The 19,528-nt window shown below is 41.3% G+C and overlaps 1 long non-coding RNA gene across 1 annotated transcript; it reads right to left on the bottom strand.

The window, feature by feature from the left end:
- Positions 1-11,626: 11,626 nt before the first annotated feature.
- On the bottom strand, positions 11,627-19,528 carry LOC142100092 (uncharacterized). The gene is made up of 3 exons (XR_012678696.1): positions 19,355-19,528; positions 11,855-11,947; positions 11,627-11,676 (listed from the first exon to the last, which is right to left on the bottom strand). It is a non-coding gene; the product is annotated as an uncharacterized LOC142100092 (long non-coding RNA).

The raw sequence follows: 19,528 nt of genomic DNA, 5'->3' as shown, positions 1-19,528 counted from the left end.
TTCACCAGGATCAGGGGGACTGATATGGATCATATAGTAGATTTAAGCAGTGATTGTTTACCAACTGCAGTAAAAGTTTTAAAACAAAATAGTAGTTTAGTGATTTTGTTGCATTAATCTTTGCTGGCCAGTAGGGGCAATAGCGCACCTAAATCAGTTTTCTTTCTTAGAGAGAGAACATCAGTAGTGGATATACAGATCCGCTACCCAGCAAAGATGGTTATGTACAAAATGTCTAATGCTTTTAAGTGTTTAAAGAGGTTCTTTAGAGGGAAATTGCCATTACCAATATACTAAATGGGTAAATCTCTAAACATCGTGTGTCCTTGGAGATATGATTAGGTAAGATGACGTTATGTGACATAAATGTATTATGTATACTCACATTTATTTCTGTCTCCGCAGGTAACTAAGAACAGGATTCCTTTGTTTCTCCTTCCCAACTGATACATAGATCATTGGAAATGAGAAAAAGGGGGATAATGGTAATGCTAAGAAAGGTATAAAAATTTGAGTTTCCCAGGTACATGGAAACTTTGAAGGAATTTTTATGGTATTGTAATAAGATAAGTCAGTCTACAGATCCCTGGCGCCACCTAGTGGTCAAAAATATGTGAAGTTTGGTCCATAATACTCGCATAGGACAGAAAAATGTTTGTTTGTTTTTTTTCAATTCCATAATGATGGTAACACCTGGAATGAAATTCGTAAGTCATCAGAGGGGACGGGATAGGATTCTAACCATGCTCGGAAGGGAGAATTCCCAGAAGAGTATTTTGTTTTTTTTTCCCATATTAGGAACCAAGAAGTGGACAGCTGCAGAGGATATCAGAATGCTACAAGTGGACCGGACGCAGGAACGACAGATGGGTAGGAAAAAGTAAAAATTTCAAAACAACTGATATTTTTCTTTTCTTTCCTACAAGATGGATGAGAATTAAGACGGTGCCCAGCTGTAGCAAATGATATCCCTGACAGATGACACGAGATCCTGAGATGGTCGTTAAGGACACAGAATGGCAGGACTTGGACACAAAAGAGATCCAAACCAGATGTCAAAGATGACTGTACCCCACAAGACTTCCCCCCATCGTACTTGGCGAAGATGATGACATCATGAAGAGACACCAAAGATGGAACAACCTTCGGATCTTAGATTTAATTGTTGAGGGATAATTTATTGGGGAGTACCTTGACATGTGTTGATTTTTTCTCCTAAGACAAGGTTTTTTCATCAGACATGGCAACGTAGGAGATCCATTAGCGTCTTCCCCCATTCTTTCTTGATATTTGTGCTAAAAATTGCCTTACCATAATTAATTCCAAACTGAAAAATATATATATATATATGTATCCTTAGTGACCACCTGTTCACACACACTCATACATGTTACATACAATCATTAGGAACACTAGGGACACTGATAAGAGATGACAACAGATATCTGTCAGTCTAACTGTAATGACAGAAAACTGACATCAGGGGGAATGATAAAGAGTGCATAAATAACCTATTATTGGGACTAAGGGTGGTAACTAAATACTTGATAATCTGGATTTCAGCAGTTGGCCAGTAATTAACATATGAAAGCCTATAGCAAGATTCCAGACTCCGCCCACAAGAGGTGTTTAGTAGACAAAGAAATTAGCCTGGACATTTTACTCCATGCTGGATTTCGGACTGATAGGTAATGTAGCTCCTAGGTGAACAGGCCTACTTAGGCCCTGACTAGTATGGAGTGTGCATGGCATGAAAGGTGAGTGTGAGCATGTTATAATGTTTTGTTGAATGGAGGACATAAGAATGAATGATTAGTTGTTGTAAGTGATATGAAAGTTTGAATTGATTGGATTGATATGGACAGAGTTATATGGACAGAGTTACATAAATGCATGCCTGGTTGGGATAAATGAAAGCATTTGTGTTTATACATAGTTAATGCTGTGCTGTGACTTGTGGAGTGCTGTACTATACATAGTCTGGATCCTGGTTGGGATAAATGAAAGCATTTGTGTTTGAATTTGGATCGATTTGTTAGGCTTTGGTAATGGAGACGTTTGTGATATGTGTAAAATATCATGTGTTAAAATTGGCCAATGGACATTGTGCATTTACTGCTGAATATAGAGCTATTTGTGGTGGATTGGCTAAATACTGCTTGTAATGAGTAATGGGTCTGTACTGAGTTCACATTGTTTAGTAACTGTAATTGTTTAGTAGGCCTTGTGGGCCTACAAGCATGGCAAGTCAGCCATTTTGGATGGTGACTACATTGCATAGAAAGTGATGGATTAGGAAGTGATCATATTGTGGTTAAGTGATCAGATTTTAGATATGCATAGAAAGTGCAGGTTATGTTGGTTTATGCATAGAAAGTGTAGTTGTTTGAACTGGTTGAAACCATGTGCTTGAAAATGGCCGCTAGACTTTAAGTGAGGTATGTTTGTGGTCTGTATGGATTCTTCCCCTCCCCCGTCACTACATAATACATACATACACACACACACATACACCTTTAAACAATAGTTAGTCAAAATACACACAATTACATATATATCTATATTACAGGCAATAAGTATGATATATATTGCACTAAATCTATATTGTGTGTACAATATTGTTACGCTGTTTATTGTTCTATAATATAATACAACACACTTTAAACAAATCCTATATCTTGTCGTGATTATTCTTGAAACTTGTTGATATAAAGAAATATAAAAATGATATTTCATGGGTTAATTCAGAAATACCTTTTGCGAGGAGTTGTTAACGGTATTAAATGGTCATACATATATTTGCCAGTATATTAAGGAGATTGTAACCCAAAAAGGAGAAAAGGAATATACTTTTACAGGCTGCATTATTTAAATGCTTTAAGATTGACTTTTTATATTTAGAGGTGGGAATGTCAGAAGGAGTTTTACAATAACTTTGTTGATGATAACTTGGAATACATTGACAAAATTACTCTTTTCTGGGAGAGCTCCAAAGTTGTACATATGGTGCACATCATATCTTATATACATAACAAAAATAAAGACTACACTACTAAATACTACTAAATTTAAGTACCACTCTTACAGCAACATATTAAAAATACAAACAACATAACACTTCATTTAACAAAATCTCCTACCTTAAAGCAAAACAAATTTATGATGCTTTCCTTACAGAAAAAGCTCAATCGCAATATCATTTTCAAAAAATTAAGTAACATAGATGGGGAAATAAATCAGGGAAACTTCTAACAAATCTAGCTAAATAATAAAACATGGGTCATACTTCTCAACACAGATCAGACACAAATATCAGTCCTGATTACAGACATATGTTATAGCATGCATACGATACTGACTCAGGAGTTAAACTAGACCCTTAGCTGGTGCAAGAGATAGGGCAGAAAACCAAGCAGACATGCAGAGCTTCATTCCGACGTGGCAGCATTCACTTGAGTTCGGCACGCCCACACTGTGCATTGAGTACAGGCACACGCCCTTTTATCCGTCCACCATTCACTACCCAAAATTGTAGACAAGGGTTGTCCAACCCGCAGCCCGCGGGCTGCATGCGGCCCAGCATGCCTGTAAATGTGGCCCAGCAGGAGTTTTGGTTGTGGCAAGGGGGCAGCGCTGTTAGTGAAAAAAAAAATCCTGCAAAAAAAGAAAAAGATAAGAAAATACTTACCTTGTGGTCACGCGGTCCTCCCTGGTCTCCTTCTCCGTGCGGCGCTCGCAGTGAATGTCAGGCGTGGCGTCATCAAGTGCGACATCCATTGCGGAGCACAGCACATAGGAGTCACCCGCGCAAACTATCAGCAGCAGTGAAACGGAAAAAACAAGAGAAGAGAACAAGCCGATTAAAAGGTAAGTTAAGGGCTTTTTTTTTTATTATTTCAAGGGACGCTGACTAGTGCATAAACTCACCTGGCCCTGGAGCATCACGGACCTTATCTTCCTGTCTTAATGACTGCTGTATTGAAGCCCTTCATAAAATGTTGTAACAATATCACTTGATATTTGACAGCAGCCATTAGCATGTTATTGAAGCACTGAGCAACAACAAGGAGCATTAGTAATGTTTTCTATGTTTTTTTTGGATGATCAGCTATCATTAGTGCTAGTGTATTTTATGTGCGGCCCAAAACAACTTGTCGCCTTCCAATGTGGCACAGGGAAGCTAAAAGGTTGGACACCCCTGTTGTAGACTGTTGTAACTGTCATTGGCATTGGCATACGCAGCAGACTTGCTTTCATTGGTGGCCGAGTGTCCTCATTCTGGGCATGCGCAGAAGGGAATTGCGTAAAATATGCACAAAAAACAGAGATATGTGCCTTAATGACTCAGGCCCAGCAAGTCAAGACAATAAAGCAGAAGGTATTCAATATTTATATGGTGCAGGACTCCCCAAATTATCAACTGATTAGAGGTTGATATTAGAAGATCCAATTTTTGAAAAAGATACAAATAAAACACTAACTAATGGCAAATCCCCCAAACCAGATGAGTTTGGAGCAGAATATTACGAAATTTTACAGGAGGATATTACTCCATTTTTACTACACTTTTGCATAGAATTACACAGAGCCTGTGTAAATGCCAAGTTAAATACCCCTCTGTGTAAATGGTGCCAAGATTATTGCATTTAAAACATACGTGCAATATGACACATTGGTCCGTGTACACGAGACCTAATAAACTTGACTTTATTCTTCATCAAATTATCAGAGATTTCTTTAATGAAAATATCAGTTAAAGAGGAGGAAGAAGGAAGACCTTTCAGCGGAATGAAGTGGGCGGTTTTGGAAAAGCGTCCGTGACCACTAGGACCACAGTACAAGACTTGGAGGGAGGGAGGTCCGTAGTGAAATCCATGGAGATTTGTGACCACGGGTATTTAGGAACTGGTAATAGATGTAAATGACCATAAGGCCTCCTCCTAGGGGTCTTGTGTTGGGCACATATGGAACAAGAAGACACAAACTTCTTTACATCCTATCGTAGGGAAGGCCACCAGTAGTTGCGAGACAGCAACGCCCAAGTCTTGCGAATGCCAGCGTGACCCGAGAAGAGGGAACGATGAGCCCATCGTAAGAGTTTGATGCGGAGAGGAGCAGAAATGAAAGTCTTGTCCGGAGGACAGCCTCTTTTGATATGAGTTGCTGCCAAAATCCGGCTAGGGTCCAGAATAAATTTACTCTCCTCCAAAGGTTCCGAGTCAGCAGGCTCAAATGAGCGAGATAGAGCATCTGCCTTGATATTCTTAGATCCAGAATGGAAGGAGATGTTGAAGTCAAATTGGGAGAAGAATAAGGACCATCTTGCCTGCCGAGGATTTAGGCAGCGAGCAGTACGCAAATATATCAAGTTCTTGTGATCAGTGTAAATAGTGATGAGAAACTGTGCTCCTTCTAGGAGATGCCTCCATTCAAAAAGAGCCAATTTAATGGCCAGGAGCTCCTTGTCACTGATACCATAGTTCCTCTCAGCGTATAAGAGGCGGTGGGAAAAGAACCCACACGGACGTAGTTTACCAGTAGAATCTCGTTGAGAGAGCACTGCTCCTGTACCTACGGAGGATGCGTACATCTCCAGAATGAACGGACGAGAAAAGTCAGGTTCTTGGAGGATGTGAGCCAAGGAAAAGAGAGATTTTAAGGTAACAAAGGCTTGGATGGCTTCCACAGACCATACTTTGGCATTCGCAGACTTCCGGGTCAGGGCGGTGATAGGTGCCACCAGAGTAGAGTATCCTTTAATAAACTGATGGTAATAATTGGAGAAGCCTAGGAACCGTTGTGTAGCTTTAAGGCCAGAGGGCTGAGGCCAATCTAGAATGGCCTTTAACTTGGTGGGATCCATTTGCAATCCAGTGCCAGAAATTATATAGCCTAAGAAAGGAATCTGTTTCTGTTCAAAGGTATATTTTTCTAGTTTACAATATAGATGGTTCTTCCTAATACGAGACAGAACCTCCAAGACATGTTGAAGATGAGGATATCATCTAGGTAGATTACCACAAATTGGTACAACAGGTCTTGAAAGAGTTCATTCATGAAACCTTGAAAAACAGCCGGGGCATTGCACAACCCAAAGGGCATTACCAAGTATTCAAAGTGACCATCCTGGGTGTTGATGGCTGGCTTCCACTCATTCCCCTCTTTAATATGCACCAAGTTGTAGGCTCCTCTGAGGTCCAGTTTAGAAAAGATGGTAGCCCCCTTAATACGGTTAAATAATTCTGAGATTAATGGTAAAGGGTACCGATTCTTTACGGTGATGGCATTTAGACCTCGATAGTCGATACAAGGGGGGAGGCACCATCTTTCTTTTTTACAAAGAAGAATCCTGCCCCAGCAGGAGAGGAGGATTTTCGGATGAAGCCCTTTCTTAGATTATCTTGGACATAGTCCTCCATAGCCTTGGATTCGGGGACGGAGAGTGGATACACTCAGCCTCGGGGCACTGGTTTGCCAAGTCTATGCTACAGTCCCAAATTCTATGCGGAGGAAGTTTCGTAGCTTCCTGTTCACAAAAGGCATCGGCAAAGATTTGGTAGGGTTCAGGAAGAAGTGCCATGGGTAATCTCTTGTGGCATTTGGGATCTCCCTTGGGAACCACCTTTGCAAGGCAATGAGAAAAACAATGTTGTCCCCAAGATAAGATGTGACCAGACTGCCGGTCTAGGTAAGGGGAATGGAGACGAAGCCACGGTAGTCCAAGGATGACTGGATTAGTAGATCTGTGGATTACGAAGAAGGAGATACTCTCCTGGTGGAGTGCTCCAATCTGAAGAAGAAGAGGAATGGTGCGTACAAAGATGGATCCTTCAGGAATTCTTCCCCCATCGATGGCTAAAAGGGAGATAGGTTGTTCTAAGGCTTGCGTGGGAGAGGAGAATTGCTTTACCAAGGCAGCAGAAATGAAATTCCCTGCAGCTCCGGAGTCAAGGATGGCTGACTGAGAAAAGGTATAACATTCTGACTGTAAAGAAATGGGAACGGTGAGACAATCATTATTATAAAAGACTGAGGGAGACTGAGTAAGGAGACCCAACGACACAGCTCCCGAACATGTCAGGCCCTGTCATTTCCCGGACATTTGGAACAAGAATTCAGAAGATGGCCGCTCTCTCCACAATATAAACACAACTTGTTACGATATCTCCTCTCCCTCTCCTTGGTCGACAGGCGGGTCCTTTCCAATTGCATCGGTTCCTCGGGCAGAAGAACAGGTGTTTGGAAGTTAGGAGCTAAACAAATCATACTGCGTCGAGATTGTTCCCTCTCGGAATTACGCTTCTTGAAACGTAAATCAATCTTAACGCCTGTGATATCTCCATTACCCTCACCCGTATTGAGCACAAATTTGACACCCACCTTGAAACAATGAATTTGAACTTTCACAATTTAAATTCTACCCTGACAAATTTCTGCAACCTGTTTTCACGATTCATAGAGCAGCCGCACACTTCACAACGTCCTCCACTAAATTACACTTCTTCACCCCAAGGCCCAATGTACACTACCAACCGACAGACTAATTTTGCAACCTCACACCCTCAATCCCATCATACACAATTATCTCCCCTTTCTAGTACTCACTTTTCTACTGCTGTCCCTCAATCATCACCAAGCAAACAATCAGACTCCAAACCTTCTCTTTGTCCAGCCACTTCTCTGCCTCTTGCTACTTCTCCGTCTCCTGACAATTATATGGTTCCTGCCCTGCCTCCTGCCCCTTCCCCACCTCCTGCCCTTTATCTGGTTCCTGGCCACCCCTCGGCACACCCTTACCACCCCTATGCCTACCCCCATGGCTCCATCCAAGGCTACCTCCGTAGATACCCCCTGGCTCCACCAAAGAATACCCACATGGCTACCCCCATGCCTATCACCATGGCTATCCCCATGCCTACCATCATGGCCCTCCCATGCCTGCCACCATGGCTCCCCTCAAGGCTCCCCCCATGCCTACCACCATGGCTCATCCCAAGTCTACCCCAATGCCTACCACCATGGCTCCCCTCGTGGCTACCAACATGCCTACCACCATGGCTCCACCGAAGGCTACCACCATGTCTACCACCATAGCTCCCCCTGTGGCTACCCCCATACCTACCACCATGGCTATATCCCTGCTTCCCTACCTGCCTACCCTTCTGCCCCTTTGGCACACCCTCGGTCACATCCTGCTGACTAATTGACCTCTGCAGCTTCTTCCGAGCCCTCCACATCATGGGTCACCAGAAGCCAAGCCCAATGTACAAAGAAAACACCCACAAAGAGACAAAAAAAAGTGAAGTAACTAGTATTATTTTGTTTGCAGATATATTAGTAAAATATTATTTTTATATTGTCAATTGCAAATATAATCTGAGATTGTTATCCAAATGCGGTCTCTCTGTGTACTGACCAAATATTATGGCAAAATGGATATTGGCAACAGATTGATATTGGCAAGTATCCCTTAAATCCATACACAGACTCAACATAAGTTTAAGCAGAAATATACATGCCCCCAAATATGTATTTAGGAGTAAAATGGAGGATCATTTCGGTGTCAGATTGATTCATATTATTTGATAGTTTTTGGTTGAGTTAAACCAGACACATACACAACCTTCTCCCCCCTCCCACCCCCTCCACACACACACACACACGCACACAATATCACCAATCTGAAATTAAATTTCAAAATGCTACTCTAACATGTTTGCCTAAAACTGCTTAAGACACGGGTACAGATCTGTAACGGAAGAGTAAACTACTACTTCGGATAGTGAGAAGTATGGATGGGTTTGTGCTTGACATGAAATAGTTCATGATTGTAAATATTTTGAGAACTAAAGACACAATTATAGATGACTGTTCCTTAATGTGGTGACCATTAATATGTGTGTACTTCATAATTTATATCAGTCTAAGGATTTTTGAACTTGTGTCTGTGTTGTATGTACAGGTTTCTTTGTTACCCTATGGCCCTAATTCTTAAAGAAAAGCAATTGAAAAGAATGAGACATTATTCAGTTTGGCCAAACCGTGTAGCGCTGGAAGGGAAGGTAAATGTACAATGTGGGGACAGAGTTATAATTGGGGTAGTTCTTGTCCTAGCAGAGTTGAACATATCAGTGTATACATAAAGGTGTATATTTTGGGGGGCCATACCTAGAAAAAGATACAGTATTTGTCAAGAGACGCGGTGGCCGCGGGCACCACTACGACTCATTGCCCCTGGTTCCCGGCGTCCTGGCCGTCACTATAAAGATAGTTGCAGGTTGTACTTCCGCCTGAGACCACGCTCCTCTGGTTCCAAACAGCAAAGAGTAGGGATCGTTATCTCTCTACTCCAGGGTGACCCTCAGTCTTGGGCCTTCTCCCTTCCTTCATCCAGTCCAGCCTTACAGACCGTGGATGCCTTCTTCCAGGCCCTGGGGTTACTATACGATGACCCAGACAGGGTGGCCTCAGCTGAGTTTCATCTCCAGGCATTAAGGCAAGGACATCGTTCCGCTGAAGAATATTGTGCGGAACTCCGGCGATGGTCCACCGATAGTGCCTGGAGTGATCCGGCACTGCGGAGTCAATTCTGCTTGGGTCTCACCGAGCAAATTAAGGACTCTTTAGTTCAGTATCCGGCACCTGTCTCGCTGGAAGATTTGATGTAGCTCATCATTAAAATTGACCGTCGAATAAAAGAGAGGAAAACTGAACGGGAATCGTCCATACCTGTTGGCTCACCACCCAGTTCTTGTGCTACTTTGCCGGATTCCCCCGAGCCCATGCAGCTGGGTGCTTACCGCCTGCCTCCGGAGGAACGCTCCAGAAGACGCTCACTAGGCCTTTGTTTGTATTGTGGCCAACCAGACCACCTTGTACGCTCTTGTCCCAACAAGTCGGGAAACGCCAAAGCCTAAGCGCTGGCGAAGAGGTGCGCCTAGGTCTTCAAATTATCTCGTCAGAAAATTCTTTGTTAGTTCCTGGATGTCTAGCCTTCCGTGACAAATTCGTGGATATGACAGCTTTCCTTGATAGTGGTGCGGCAGGTAACTTCCTGGATATTCACTTGGCTCAGACGCTTGACATTCCGGATATCAAGTTAGGATCAAGCATTGCCATCTGTGGGTTGGATGGTAACCCCTTGCCTGGGGGTAGAATTCTCGCGAAGACTCCAATGGTTCAATTGTCTGTGGGAGCCCTCCATACGGAGGAACTCTCATTCTACCTAATTACCCTCTGCTCTGTTGATTCTGGGGTATCCTTGGCTTCGCAGCCATAATCCCCTTATTGATTGGAAAAGAGGGGGGATCATCCATTGGAGTCCAGAGTGCTCTACTTCTTGTTTGATCCTGCCTCTCAGAATTCTGCAGCCTAGTCCGGAATTGTTGCCTGCACCCTACCAGGACTTCAGTGATGTGTTCTGTAAACAGAAGGCTGACTCTCTCCCGCCTCATCGGGACTATGACTGTGCTATCAAGCTTGTGCCAGGTTCAAAATTGCCCAAAGAGCGTCTGTATTCTTTGTCTGCCCCTGAAACAGAAGCCATGGAACAGTACGTGGAGAAGAACCTGAAGAAAGGGTTCATCCGCCCCTCCAAATCTCCTGTAGGTGCTGGGTGCTTCTTCGTGGCCAAGAAAGATGGCAGTCTGAGACCCTGCATCGACTATCGTGAGCTGAATAAGATCATAATTAAAAATACTTATCTGCTGCCCTTGATTTCTGTTCTGTTTGATCAGCTCAAGTCTGCCACCCTCTTCTCTAAGATTGACCTACGGGGTGCTTATAATCTCATCCGCATCAGACAGGGAGATGAATGGAAGACGGCCTTTAATACCCTCTCTGGGCATTATGAATATTTGGTGATGCCATTTGGATTGTGTAATGCCCCGGCAGTCTTCCGAGATCTAATCAATGACATCTTGCAAGAATTTGTGGGTAAGACCGTGGTGGTTTATTTAGATGATATTTTAATTTACTCTCAGTCCTTGTCCTAGCACCGTCAACATGTCCGGGAAGTTTTGGAGAAGTTACGTCAACACCACCTCTACGCAAAATTGGAGAAGTGCGAGTTCGAAGTCCCTAGGGTGGCCTTCTTAGGGTACATCATTTCTTCATCTGGCTTCTCTATGGATCCCAGTAAAGTCCAAGCAATTCAAGTCTGGGTTCTTCCTACTAACCTCAAGGCGATCCAAAGGTTCCAACTATTACCGGAGGTTTGTACGTTCCTTTTTCTCCTTGGTGGCTCCTATTACTGCCCTCACCTGGAAGGGCGCAGACCCAGCTAATTGGTCTTCGGAGGCGTGATGTATGTGTCCAAGGTATCAACAATAAAGGATGTGTAAGATAGGTAGGAAGTGAACCAGGACATAAATGTGTCACAAAGGACAATGGAGTTAAGGGTGTGTAGGTGAAGAGGGTGATCAACAGTATGAAAAGCAGCAGAAAGGTACAGAAGAATTATATTAATATTTATTCATAAATTAACACATTTTTAAAAAGAAAGTAAAACATGAAATAACTTAAAACCAAACTTCATATAAAATTTCATTAGTACACAAAAAAAATATTCAAAACATTTAACATTAAAATACAAAGCCATGGATGTTGGTTTATTTGCATGAGTAGAGGTGTTGGAATGCAGGTCATGCTGGAACCCAATCTGGCTGTTTTCTTTATCTTTTTAAAATATTTAAAAAAGGAATCAACCTTTTAAATGAAAATATTACTTTACTGTGTGTACTTTGTACACACCTGTACTTTCCAGGTGTCAAATCCACAATTTATGATGCCCGAACTTTAATGCAGGTGCACAAATAACCTAAAATGACTAACATTCTTAACTCAAGATACTTACATTCTTCAAAAGCCTCATTCTCCATGGCCTGATCATCCTCCTCCTCCTCCTCCATGGCAGCACCTCCTTGGTGCTCCAGCTGGGTCATACAGTCTGGTGAAATAAATTAGACACTTTAGCTCTTTACTAAAATGGTGTCTCTGTTTCTCACTTCTATTTTTCCATTGTCTTAGTGCTGAGCCATTCCACCTTCCAACAGTGGTGTCATGAGTTTGATTCCTGAGCCATTGCAGGGAATATCCCTAAAAATCTTTTTTTTGTATGTGGTGCTACAACAGAGACAAGCAGCTGATCAAAATGAAGTTGATCCAAACAATTAGAAAATATACACAGATACGTGATACTAAACCAAGTCAAGGCAAAAATGGCATGCAATAAAGCATGTGAAAAAATATGCCACAGCTGAATAAAACCACATTTTAAGGTAGAGAAACATTATTATGGCTCATAACAGATTGCATACAGTATAAACATCAAGCTAAAAGCAAAAAATACCTGAGTCACAAAAAACCTCTGCAGAACCCAAAATCAAAATTATTGTCTAACTCTTAGATATTATACATCATCCACTTTACATTGCAATTTATTAAAACTGTCAATCTACCATGGATTTTTGTGTAAAATTGTACTTTGCATATTTATTGACATTAATACAAAAAAAACTAAATTCATAGTGGTTTGTTATGAAAGAAGTGTATGCAGGTGTATGGTGTGCATATTTAGTTGTGATTATGGGGATTTAAAACAAACAATAGTTTTTCACAGGTTAGTCTTGTAGCTCTGTCAAAGTCGAATAATTGGATGAAAGTATATTGATTAATATTGTTTTACTGTGCGATTGCATTCAGTACGCCACGTGTCATGACACAATCGCACGATAAATAACGCACGCATACACTTACACATTCACTTATATATAGTTCATATTTATTAAGGTTCCAATCCACATTTATTTAATAGTAAATTGTATTAGATTGTTTATTTATGCATATATATTACAGTAGTAAACGTATTTATGGTTCAGGTATTTTAAAAGATTATTATTATTATTATTATTATTATTATTATCATTTATTTGTTAAGCGCCACAAGGTTTCCGCAGCGCCGCACATAGTACAAACAGTAGACTATACAGGGTATAACAGTACAGAACAATAAACAAAAAGTACCAATACTTCAGAAACTCCAGGCAGGCAGATGCAATAGACACGGAGCAGAAGAACGGGTAAGGAGACAGGAGAGAAGAGGGCCCTGCTCATTCGAGCTTACATCCTAAGGGAGGGTTGACAGACCAGGCACAAGAGGAGCCGGTTGAGGCAATGGGAGAGAGGGGAGAATGAGCGGAGGAGATAGGGGTTAAGTGGATGGGTGGTAGGCTTTGAGAAAGAGGTGAGTTTTGAGTGCACGTTTGAAGGAGCACAGAGTGGGAGAGAGGCGGATGGAGCGAGGGAGGTCATTCCAGTGAAGGGGGGCTGCACGGGAAAAGTCCTGGATTCTGGAATGGGAAGAGGTGATCAGAGTGGAGGAGAGGCGACGGTCATTGGCCGAGCGCAGGGAGCGGGCGGGAGTGTGAATGGAGAGGAGGTTGGAGATATAAGGGGCAGTAGAGTGGGAGAGAGCCTTGTAAGTGGTGGTGAGGAGTTTGAAAAGAATTCTGTAGGGGAAGGGGAGCCAGTGAAGGGCAAGGCAGAGAGGGGAGGCAGAGGAGGAGCGGCGTGAGAGGTAGATGAGTCTTGCGGGCGCGTTGAGTATAGAGCGGAGGGGGGAGAGACGAGAGTGGGGGAGACCGGTGAGGAGGAGGTTGCAGTAATCCAGGCGGGAGATGATGAGTGCGTGTATGATGGTTTTGGTGGCCTCCTGAGAGAGAAAGGGACGGATGCGGGCGATGTTGCATAGTTGGAAGCGACAGGCTTGGGCAAGGGAATGAATGTGGGGGGCAAAAGAGAGAGAGGAGTCAAGGGTGACACCCAAGCAGCGGAGTTGGGTGACAGAGGAGATGGTAGTGTTGTTAACGACAATGGAGAGGTCATGGTGGGATGGGTGGTTGGGAGGAGGAAAGAGTTTGGTCTTATATTAAAGCTTATTTCACAAGCATTAACCCAACCCAGTGTGTACAGAGTAGTGATCACAAGATACAAGCAATATGAGATTAATACTCAAAAGTACTTTTGTGTGGGTCAGTTTGAACTGGTCATTCAGAGTCAAAACATGTGAGCAATGGGTTGGGGGAAGTTGCCCCTCACCCTTTGTAAGGATCAAATGAACTGACCTGATAAAATGACTTTAATAATTTGGGGGCTCAAAAAGGCGCTATATTGCTCAAGGATTCGCAAAACCTACGGATTTCAGTTTACCAGAAAAAAGAGGGACGTGATATACGGGTGAGGCTGCAAATATTTCTTTGCCTTTATATCATCTAGTGTTGCTAAATCGAATATCCGCTTTGCGTAATCTATGGGGTGCTAGTGAGAACTTAGGGACAAGAGAGAAAAACTGTTTCTTTTTCATGTCATTTTGCGATTTAAACGTGGTTTGTCTGCTTAGCATACGCATATGTGTTTCTGTGTTGCCACATGTTTAAACAGTCGTTTTGATAGTCAGTTATATATCTATAGTATAATCACTTTTAAAGCCTCTGAAAAGATATTACTATTGTTTGGGAAATTAATTTTCTGCGCAGAAAACGAATGTGTATGTGTTTGTGAATTGAATGATTTTGAAGTGAAAGTTGATTAACTGTAGAAAAGACAGGGATATCGGTTGCTGCCTGACGAGGCAGGCTGAACATTCCAGGATTGGTATACAGGGCAGGTATACTGGAAACAAAGACAAAGGCTCTGTTTGAAGAGAGAACAGTTAAAGAAACCTTTGTGGCATTCTGTTCTAAAAGAGAACAGGATATTGAGGTAGTATACGGTGAATAAGTAGTATATGGTGGATAGGTATTATTATACGGTGTGTATAAGTAGTATACAGTGAATTGAAGTAGTATAGGGTGTGAAAAGGTAGTATACGGTGAATTAAGGTAGTATACGGTGAATAAAGGTAGTAAACGGTGAATAAAGGTAGTATACCGTGAATTAAGGTAGTATACTGTGAATATAGGTAGTATACGGTGAAAATAGGTAGTATACAGTGAAAATAGGTAGTATACAAGGTATCTTGTGAAAACAGGTATTCCCAATTGCATTCGTAAAGCCTGCAGATAGCTTAGTATCTGTAGGCTGTGCAATCGGACCGCACGATTGTGCCAATTGCAGACGGTGAGAGGAAATTCACTGGAAAGGCTGATATTTTTCAATACTTAGTTCTCCCAGTTCTAGAGTATTAAACAGGTGTGCAGGAAAGACACGATATTGCAGTATTGTTATTTCCGTCAGTCCAGCAGAAGGTGCCTGTGTTAGGGACCTCGCTGCGTACGCTGGCAGTCGCTTGTATTGCTTAGTGATACACAGTGGAGAAGAAGTGAGTTGACGCAGCTTGTGTAATTTGTTCACAGCCACCACAAATCTCACACAGGAGTTTTGCACTGCAAAGCGTTGGAAAATTCTGTTTCCATATGGGTGCTGAACAAATGTGTGAGATCGCCGATATGACCGACGTACAGGTCAATGTAGGCCCTATAGGGTCTGTGTTTGTGAGTAGAGATTGTAAGGTAAGTATCCAGTAAGGTTAAGTATACAGTCAAGTTATGTATGTATTGGCATACAGTAAAGGTAAGTATACATTGGTATACTGTGATCAGTGGGTCAAGATGACCGATGAATGTGTGAAACCATTTTCCCATAATGGTTTGTAATATTTATTCAGAGGTACTGAATAAGGTTAGTGATAAAAATATTTGTGAAAATTTAGAATTAAGCTGACTGTTTAAAACTGTGGCAATAGTAAAGGGAGCAGGTAGCAGTGTAGCGTGCATAGCGGAAAATAGCGTTGCCAATCGAAGAGAAGCAAGCGCAAAGCAGGAAGGTATAAAGCTGAATAAAATAAAAACATATAAAAATAGCAAATGTAACTGATAATCTGTATTAAGTGTGTAACTATTCAGGTTTAAAGCTGAGTAACTTAAATGTATATTTTTTGGTGTGTTTGTGTATTGTGTGTGTGTAATTGAATTTAGCAATAGAAAAAAAAAAAGACCGTTTTTTCAAACAGTGTAAGAAACTTTTGTTTTTATTCCATGCATAAAGTACAACTAGGCAAAAGAAGTATAACAAAAGAAATGTGTTGTGTCTATGCAATGGCTTAAATTATATCCATTGTGTCCAGACAAATGGTCTTAGTTAATTGACCCTGACTGCAATGAAGCTATATAGCCTTAGAACAATAGAAGGATTGTAGATAACTGTTGCTAGTTGTGAGGAAACGGGGTGCTACTGGACTGAGAACTATGTAATCATTACCCGTTTCTCACGGTTTATTGTACTTTTTAATCCTTGGCCCAGTCTAAGTATATACACCAGAGCATTGGTGTATTATGTGTATTATTATTTCATGTTATTAGATACATTTTGCCCATACTATTACCTGTGATATTGTATGTAGTATAAATATAAACAATATTGCCATACTGTGTGAAAATATCAGAACAACAGCAGTCATTTTGCTTGTGCTAGCTAATGTAATTACCATTTGTCTCAAATGTCTATTGTATGGGGTGCAGCTGAGATGAGGTTTGTTATCAGAACAATGTCTGAGTTAACTAGCTGGCAGCCCATGTTAATTAGCTAGGTCAACAGATAACCTGAGAGGTAATGAGGTTAGAACTTCTACTCATATGCAATGTGCCTCCACAGTAATATATTGGTTGAAATAGCATGGGGAAATGTATCAATATGTATCAATATAAATGTAATTATATCAAAAGTTATCACAGACTTATATTGTGTAACCCTGCTGATATAATGTGTCAAAAGTCTTATTGTTCCATGTAAGCGTGCAGTGTCATTCCTTGATGTACTATTGTAACCCCATGTGTAGTGTATCCAGCCAAAACAGCTAATTGAGTCAAGCCATTCTATTGTCTAATCAAGGTAACAGGGACAGTATGTCTAGCAGCTAAATTGTTGACTGGGAGGCCCCTTCTGTAAAGGGGAGGTTTGAGACATTTGACCCTACTTCCTGGGTACAGGGAAAATAATATAGGGCGGGGAGAATGCCAGGAGAGCTATGCTAGTTTGGAGGATCCTGGTGTAGAAGTTATCAGTGAAAAGGACTCTGGACCAGGCACTGTGGTGCCGCTGGAGGGAACCCTACCAGGACAGGGTTGGTGTGAGCTAGTAACCCAGGCTAGGAGACACCATAACTGTTTTGCTAAACGGTAGTGGTAATATTGCGGGAGGATAAGACCCTGAAAGGGACAGAGATTATGACTTTGGAGTGCTGACTGCAGGAGGCTGCTGGAGGATACGTGCTACCATTTACCCTGTAACTTGTGAACGTCGTGTGGTGTTGTGCTGTCGAAATAAAGTCTTATTTTGGATATATCCTGGTCTACCCGAGTGAGTTAAATCCCACAGAGGGTAACTTCCATCCCAGCTAAGGGTGGTATCCTCACACTAGTGAATTTTTCCTGGTCACCAAGGAATGAAAGCAAACTGAGAATTTTTTTTTATATTTCTTTTATTGTTTGTTTTGTTTTTTTGTTTTTGTTGTTTGTTTTATATTGTCTTGTGTTTAGTTTCCTGTCACTGGTCAATGATAAGGATTGAAAGCAAAATAAATATCATGTTTGTTTTTTTGTTATTTGAAACTAACTTTATTTTGTTTCACTTTTTTGTAGATAAGGACAAACAAAGAAAATATATATACTTATTGATTAAGGGGATTGCTGGAGGAGTACAAAGCTTTCCTTGAAAGACAGATTAACAATGGGTCATTGAAACATTCTTCTAATTGCAGTGGTTCATGATAATTTATTTGGTTGAGATTCATTATTTAAAATGAAGTATGTACACATTTTGCTCTAATGTTGTTTTTATGTATTTCAGGTAGAAACACATGCGAGATACAAAGTATGCACTTCTCCATTATAGTCATGAGTCTATCGCAAAGGTATATAGTTAGCATGATCATGAGATACCGAGTTCCATACGAGCTAACGATGGATGACACTGGATTGGATGGGTGACGTAACCCCCAGTTAAACTTGAGAAGAATGGGGAGGGGTCATAGTTTAGTGAATAGCTAAGGGGATTAGTGGAAAAGTAGAACCATTTTCCCATAGTGTCCAATCAAGCTGTCCTTTTGCTGTAAAATCTTATACTTTGCTTTGCTGTTTTCTGTTTGTCTGCAAATCTTTTTTTTTATTATTCGTTACTTTCCTATTTCTCTGTCTTTACATCTCTGTCAGTATCTTACTCTTTTCTTGTAAAGATATGCAAAAACACGTAGACATGGTCTCATTCATGGGGCTAAGACATTTGTGAAATCTGACAGAATCAGCGGTACACACATTACATTGACATAGTCACAGAAGTAGCTAGGGGTTAGTTTTTAAGTATATAGAAGCTGCTGATTTTTAAGCAGAAGTTTTTGTTGTGGAAATATGAATCATGTTTTATAGATTGCATGTGGTATCTGCCTTTTTGTCTCCTGTGCAAAGTGTGCCTCTATATATGTACAAAGGGTGGTAGGAGACAGGAGACTCACTGAAGGTAAATTAGGTAGATATAATATGCATCTCTGTGTAGAACACTGGAGTAGGATTTTTTCACAAGACTTGACATGAGTGAAACCCTAGAAAATGTAAAACTTTCTTGTTTTTATATTTTTCACCATTAGACAGACATGTACTGGATACTGTTATAATTGACAAAAGTGTTATAGAAGTGGACCTCTTTGCCCTCCTCACTTAACCAAGTAGCCGGACATGTGGGATTGAAAATGGCATGAGCATTGGCAGAGGGTAAATCAATTAATATACATTGGTCTTCAGTGTTTTTCAAGTATAGGGGGCGACTGAAGAACCTTTATAGCAATGGCAGTACATAAGTAGAACACTACAAGTAGGACTTGTGACAGTGACACAGTTTCCAACTGAAGTAGCTGTTACTTAAGTTAACACTTACATACATGGCTTTCACAATAGGGCGGATATGGCTGTCAAATAAACAGCAGGGTTTTACGTGACAGTCGACAAATCAATGTTTTGTTTTTCTTTGTATTGTTTTAAATTATACACACACATAAATTAGTTAATATATGAGATTTGTGTTGCCTGAAGAATAAACTGTCTGGAAGGCGAAGGGATGTGGTCAGGAGTCTGCTAGACCCTGGAGAAATGGACAAGGTAGGCCAGTAGTTCCCAGAGTGTATCTTCCAGCCTAGTGAAGGCAGCACATGGTCTGGCTCAGCTGGGTAAGAAGGTATGTGCAGGCTGGTAAGAGCATATTGGTGTGCATCAGATGTTTCTTCTCAAGCTGATAGGAAGGCAATACCCTGTTTTATTTGATTGAGAGAAAATGTTAGAAAGTCAAAACCAATAGAGTCATCCCATACCTCTCCTACAGATGGAGTTTCTCCAGATAAAACAAATCCACGTCATCCAATTACCACCTTGCAAGATCCTCAAGTATGTACTGGTGCACCGATGAAATATATCTGGGTAAAGGTGTCTTGAAATGTTTCTAATGTATTGCTGTGTCATACTCAGGGTTTCTGTTAGTAGATGTG

Source organism: Mixophyes fleayi, chromosome 8 (assembly GCF_038048845.1).
Source record: "Mixophyes fleayi isolate aMixFle1 chromosome 8, aMixFle1.hap1, whole genome shotgun sequence".
Taxonomy (NCBI): Eukaryota; Metazoa; Chordata; class Amphibia; order Anura; family Limnodynastidae; genus Mixophyes; species Mixophyes fleayi.
The sequence above is the reverse complement of the archived record's forward strand: the minus strand, read 5'-3'. Positions and strand labels throughout refer to the sequence as shown.